We start from the raw sequence: 7,142 nt of genomic DNA on the forward strand, positions 1-7,142 counted from the left end.
GCTGCCTTTTCAGGCCTCAGTGCAGGAGGATATGCTTAGTCCTCATGTGACTTGATGTGCTGGTGCGGGGTGGTGGTGGTGGGGGCTGCCCTTTTCTGAAAAGAAGGAGAGGGGGGTAAAGGGGATGAGGATGGGAGGGTAGGATGGGCAGGAGAAGAGGGTGGGGGCTTCGATACAGATGCAAAGGGAATAAATAAATAATTTTTTAAAAGGTAAGCCTAAGATCCTTTGGGCTAGGATCTAGAAATGAAAATAACGTTTTGTTTTGTTTGTTTTTGTTCTTTTTTGTTTTGTTTTGTTTGTTTGCTTTTTTGGTTTGGTTTGGTTTTTTTTGAGACAGGGTTTCTCTATGTAGCCCTGGCTGTCCTGGAATTTGCTCTGTAGAGCAGGTTGGCCTCCAACTCACAGAGATCTGCCTGCCTCTGCCTGCAGTGCTGGGATTAAAGGCCTGTGTTTTCATTTTTAAAAACATTTTTAAAAAATGTTATGTGTATGGATCTTTTGTGTATATGTTTGTCTGTGCATCACATACATGAGATGCCCACGAAGGTCAAAGGATGGCATTAGATCCCATGGAACTGGATGGTCGTTAGCTACCACTTTGGTGCTGGGAATCAAACCTGGATCCTCTAGAAGAGCAGCTAGTGCTCTTAAGTGCTAAGCCATCTCCCCAACCCTGCTCACTACTTCATTTTACTGTGAACAATGCTATGGTGACCTGGGCTTTTGAGGTGCTTACAACTGCTGTATGTGCAATGCCATGGTGGCCACCAAGCATTCCTCTCCAATTCCGCTCTGTGATGGTTCATCTTGATCAACTTGACTATATTGAGAACACTTAGGGGACCAGTAAAACATTCTTTTAGTGTGCCTACAAGCGGGTTTCCAGAGACCATTGACTAAATAACCTTTCGTAAGACAGCCAGTTAAGAAGTATACTTTGAGCGGGGCATGGTGGTGCACACCTTAAATTCCAGCACTCAGAGAAGCAGAGGCACTCAGATCTCTATGAGTTCGAGGCTAGCGAGGTCTACAAAGTGAGTCCAGGACAGCCACAGCTACATAGAGAAACCCTTTCCCAAAGAACCAAAAGAATGAAAAAAAGATAAGAAAGAAACATATTTTGAGGACATTCATAATATCTTTGTTAAGTTCAGTAATGAAACAGAGTGAAAATTTTCAAAAATGAAATATAAACACATACAACAGAAAAGATCAGCATCAAATTGAAGGCATGTTAGTGTGGGCACTACAAGCAGCAGCATAAGCAATTTCATATGACTTCCTTCTTCCTAGGATGATTCTCTTTATTTGGGCTGACATCTTGGGTACGCTGACAAGACAAAATCGATGGCATTAACTCCCTTCCTCCACTTGATGTTCTCCTCAGTCAGTTACCTCAACTTTCAACCTCCAGTTCTATACTTCCTCACTCACTCTGAAACAGCTGACAGATGTAGCATTCTAATAAAACAACTCTTTAAGGTTACTTAATCCATTTACTACATGCATTCTCTGCATAGGCAACACTGTCTGAAAGCGACAAAATTTTTCTAAGTATTACAATAATTTGTGACTCTCCAAAAAGCCACACTATATAAGCAAAAATGCACTGTATATTATCATTTACGGTATGCTAGAAAATGTCTAAAAAGGCTCCTTGGAAACAATGAAGAAAGGCTGAGGGAGCACTTTCCTGCCTTACTGACTTGCCCTCTCCTTACTAACTACTCCTTTTTTGAAACTTTTCTTGCTTAGCCTTTGGATGAATTGTTTTGCTAGGTTTCCTCACACACCTCTCTGGACTCATCCATCTTTCTGTCTGCTTTGCAAACCCATCTCTCCTTAAAACTCTAGTAGGTATTTTCCTTTCTTGTGATATTCTCTCACCCCAAGTGACTTAACCTAAGGCTTCTGCTTCAGCTACCACTCACAACCACCTGTAACTCACAAGCTACAGCATATTATAGATTATGTTACTGGGATTCTAGTCTTTAATCTATCATTCTGACACCTCCACTGAACATCTCACAGGTGTTTTCTTAGGAAAAGAATCCATAGCTTTGGCCAGAATTCTCAGGGTAAGAATAACCACCAGAGAGTACTTTCAGAAAGGAGGATAAAATCCAAAATGACAGTGCTACAAAGGTTGATAAATAAACAACTGCTCTATAAACACTTTCCATTCTCTAATGTCTTCAAAGCTTCTTACACAAACATACCCTTTATTGATACACAATAGAAACTAGAGGAAGTCAAAACAATGGTGTGACTACTATTACAACATTTCTCTGGTAATAATGAAAGTATTCTAAAACCAGTACCAATTTTTCAATTAAAGAGAAGTAATAATCTAAAAGACTGCAAGTTGGTCTATAAATTGAATACACTGGGTATTTGCACAACTAAACAAGTAGAGACTAATATTTACACTTTTTGGCAGGGTGTGGTGGATCACAACTTTAATCCCAGAACTTGGGAGGCAAAAGCAGGTAGTTCTCTAAGTTCAAGGTTAGCCTGGTCTCCAGAGTAAGTACAAGGACAGCCAGGGTTACACAGAGAAACCTTGTCTTAAAAAAAAAAAACAAAAACATTTACACTTCAGAAGAATACTCTAAAAAAATACTGATAATCATTATGAAACTGTACATAAAATAACATAAAATTTTAATCTAATTTAGAAAACAACCCAAAAACTTTGGTTTTTTGAGACATAGTTTCATTAGGTAACTTTGACTGGCTTGAAACTCAATATATAGACCAGGCTGGCCTTGAACATATAGAGATCCACTGGCCTCTGCCACCTTGCCATACAAAAATTCTTATAATTCATTCCTCTTCCATATACTAAAGCCATACACATCATCAATCTTTTACAAAGTGAAACAAAAATAAAGACAATAGAACTAAAAATAGGTGTTATCTTTTGACTCCCTGGACCTTCTTCCTGTGCAATTACAAAAATTTACCAACACCAATAATATGCTCAAATAAAAGGAATGCTGCTTCTCAGATAGAGAAGCTGGCTCATTCTTAGGTGAAAAAGGAGCTCTGCTAGAAAAATAGCTTCTCCTGGAGGGGTAAGTTTACCTACTTGGTTTTTTGTTTTTGTTTTTAAGGTTAAAAATTCCTTAGTTTTTTATTCCTGGTACCATCACCACAATTTACAGGGCAATATACCCGATGCAATAAAAAGAAAAAGGCAAGGACAAAGCTACCACAGATAAAAGACCTCAGGAGCATGCATCTAATTGACACTACGGTGCATCAATGGCTGCACTTTTAGCAAACTGTGCCTATGACGTCCTGAACAAGAAGGTTTCCTGTTGAAGCTGCAGTGACTTTTTTAAGATTATCGTTCCTTCTGTGGCAGAATGTCACAGCTCCTCTAATGCATTTGGGACGACTGCCTCAAAGCAACCTGCAGCTTTCCTGACAATTCCTCGTTCTCTCTCCTGCTAAGAACTATTGCTTTTTTCTGCTGCTTTTAAAAAACCTTCTGCTACCATATCCACCACTTCACCACCAGATCCACAGCCACCGCCATAGGGACTGCCCGAGCTTCTTCCATCAAAATTGCCCCCTTTATGGGTTCATAACTTGATTGCTGTTGTCCACTATAATTTCCAAAGTCATTATAGTTCCCACTACCACCATAGCTACCTTCACCAAAATTTCCACCTTCATTGTAACCATCATATCCTCCTCCTCCTCCATCATATGCACCACCTTGGTTTCCATATCCTGGTCCACTATCACCACGGTTGCCACTGTCACCTCCAAATCCATTATATCCACCTTCACCACCTCCATAACTACCTCTGCTGCCACCACCTCCACCACCATAGCCTCCTCTTCCACCACAACCAAAGTTACCTCCACCACCTCCAGTTTCCACCATGACCAATAAAGTTGCCAGATCCACCTCCATGACCTCTCTGTGATCCAGCAGACTGCATCTTCCTGTTTAGAAAGAGCCCTTTTCACTTCACAATTATGCCCATTAATAGTGTCGTATTTCTGAAAACAATTTTATCAACTGTGTCATGATCATCAAAAGTTACAAAAGCAAATCCCCTCCACTCGGCCTGTCTTCCATAATGTCTATGGATTCAATCTTGCCATACTTTTCAAAGTAGTCTCTCAGATTGTATTTTCTGTATCTTCTTTAATACCACCAACAAAAAATTTCTTCACCATTAAATGGACACCAGGACACTAGGAATCCTCTCTAGAAGCAGCTCTCTTTGGTTCCACCACACATCCATCAACCTTGTGTGGCTGAGCACACATTGCAGCATCCACCTCTTCAACACAAGTGTAGGTCACAAAACCAAAGCCCCTGGAACATTTTGTTTGGGAATCTTTCATTACTACACAGTCTGTAAGTCTGCCCCAGTTCTCAAAATGTTTTCTTGAGCTATCATCTATGGTTTCAAAGCTCAGACTACCAATAAACAACTTCCTTGGCTGTTCAGGCTCCTCTAGATCATGGCCCTCCATTCTGAGACCAGACTCACCTCTTTCAACGGGCACCAAATCTGGGATGAAACCCCAGTTCTGCCACTTTTATGTGTAATCTTGCACTAGGTAAATCACTTAACCTTTCTACAGCTCATTTTCTCATCTTTAAAATGAAAAGATTATTTTAGCTACTTTATCTATTTAGCTACCTTACCAAGTCATTAAGATGAGTAACTGAGGTTAATATATGTAAAGCATTTGGTGTCATACCTAACATTCAATGACTAGTGTTTACTGCTACTGTGAAGGATAGCTGAATCTACTGAACAGTGTATCTGTGTGATGTAACTGACTCACAACATGGGTTTAATATATATTTTAAATTATTTCACTCTCTCCTTGTCTTATTTCAATAACCTCCTACAAGTTAGTCTTATCTATTCCCACAATGGCTCTGACAGGGCTCCTAACTGTTCTCAGTATAAAGTCCAACTTCCGCCTGACACACTAAGCTCTTTATGATCTTGTCCTTATGGTTTAAGGCTCACCTCTTGCCATTTATTTAGCTCTGACCACATCAGAAATGTCATATTATCTCACAAATCACCGCTTTCGCAATGCTGGTCCTTTAACCTCCAACTGCTGTCTCCTCCTTCCCTATTCAAATTCCATCGTTATCTCCTCATACACTCCTAGTAAATCAAAATGTAGGTGTGAGAAGTCGTCCCTTTCTGGCATCCAGGCCCTCAATTTTGGTTTAAAAACAGTTTCTGTGCTCTCACATATTCTTTATTTTTCATAATAATGGCAGCCACTAATACCTATTGAAAACGCACTATATTCCAGAATGTCAAGTTCATTTAGATGAGACACTACCCTATTTGAACTAGCACAGCACCTTTACAAGATACATACTATTACCCTCGTTCTATAAAGAGGTAGGAAGCAGGCTGGGAGTGGATAACGTATAACTCTCAATACAAAGCATGATAGCAATCCACTTATTTACCTGTCCCCATTCCTCGGTGGTACTGCAGTTCCATTTCTCATGCCCCCAAATCTAAGACATCCACCAATAAACAGTAGCACAATAAGCAGCTCCTAAATTAATGGCACTGTATCATTCAATTCTCATAAGTGGGCAGAGAAGCAGCTCTCAACTCGTGCTTAAGAAGCACATCTGTGATTATTTGAGAAAGTGGATTTTGACTTCAAGTCAAAACACACAACCTCCATCAAAGGAAAAATAAATAGTTTCTTCAACAAGGGAAAACAACAACAATAACAAAAATTAAACATGTGTGAACAACACGACTTTAAGTCTTCCGGTGCCACGTGTAAATCAATCAGTACCTTCCATATTATTTTCTGAGGCCCTCTTCTGGCCTGCAGGTGTACATGCAGACAGAACAATGTACACATAATAATAAATAAATAACTCTTTAAAAAGAAGTTTGTAAAGTAAAAAGATAACTGACACAATATAAAAGGAAAAGAATGAAGGTGTAGGGATGAAGCTCCAGACTTACTAAACATCTAAAATAATCATGACTACATGGTATTTGCAAAGAAATGAACAAATAGAGCAATAGGACAGAACAGAGATGTCAGAAATAGATATGGGTAAATGCAATTAACTGACTGCAAAGGAGCAAAGGGAACAGAGGTCAATAAGGTCTGGGAAAACAGACCTTATATTTCTTATCAAAAGTTAACTTAAAATGTGCAGCCAGGCATGGTGGCAGATACCTATAATCCCAGAGCTTCGGTGGCTGAAACAGAAAGATTATGAGTTCAAGACCAATCTGGACTAAACAGCAAGAGTCTATTAAAAACACACACACACACACACAAAGCAAGCAAGCAAACAAAAAACCCCACTTCTATACTACACATGACGGAATCATGAACTATAATCTCAGTACTGAGAGAAGCAGGAGGGAGGAACAGCAGTTCAGGATTATTCTTAGATTGACTGAGGTCCAGGTCAGCCTGGGACTTGTCTTAAAAAGAAAAGACAAAGAACCCTCAAGGTGAATGATAGAGCCAGACATAAAATAAAACCATACAGCTCCTAGATGATAACAGAATTGACAAAGCTAGTAATTTGAATATGGTAGAATTAATCCATGAAAAAGGAATGATAGACTAGACTTCACTAAAATCTCCTGCTCTGAAAAAGTCATTGTCAAAAGAATGAAAAGACATGACAGGGACTGAAGAAAATATTTTTAAAATACCCCAAATATACAGAAAAACCACTTTAAGTCAAAATAAGAAAAAAATTGAAAATGGAGAAATAGCTGGGCTGTGGTGGTACACACCTTTAATCCCAGCACTTGGGAGACAGAGGCAGGTGGATCTCTGTGAGTTCAAGGCCAGCCTGGTCTACAGAGTGAGTTCCAGGACAGCTAGGGCTGTTACACAGAGAAGTCCTGTCTCAAAAAAGCAAAACAAAACAAAGAAAAAGAAAGAAAGAAATAAGAAAAAGAAAATGGAGAAATAGAGGCGGGGCTTCCTCTCCTCACTAATGTTCATGGTGCTGAGAAGAGACTAGGCACACTCCAAGAGAAGGCAAGTAATTGTTACTATCACCCAGCTACAAACTTTGTAACCTACAACAAAGACCTGCCTGCAAAATATATTGGTGCAATAGTGGCACAAATGTTATGAAAGTA

The 7,142-nt window shown here is 39.5% G+C and overlaps 1 pseudogene; it reads right to left on the bottom strand.

Annotated features, from left to right (window-relative positions):
- Window positions 1–3,465: 3,465 nt before the first annotated feature.
- On the bottom strand, window positions 3,466–4,503 carry LOC127198777 (heterogeneous nuclear ribonucleoprotein A3-like; annotated as a pseudogene).
- Between the last annotated feature and the right edge of the window lie 2,639 nt (window positions 4,504–7,142).

This window comes from Acomys russatus, chromosome 14 (genome assembly GCF_903995435.1).
Source record: "Acomys russatus chromosome 14, mAcoRus1.1, whole genome shotgun sequence".
NCBI classification, from domain to species: Eukaryota; Metazoa; Chordata; class Mammalia; order Rodentia; family Muridae; genus Acomys; species Acomys russatus.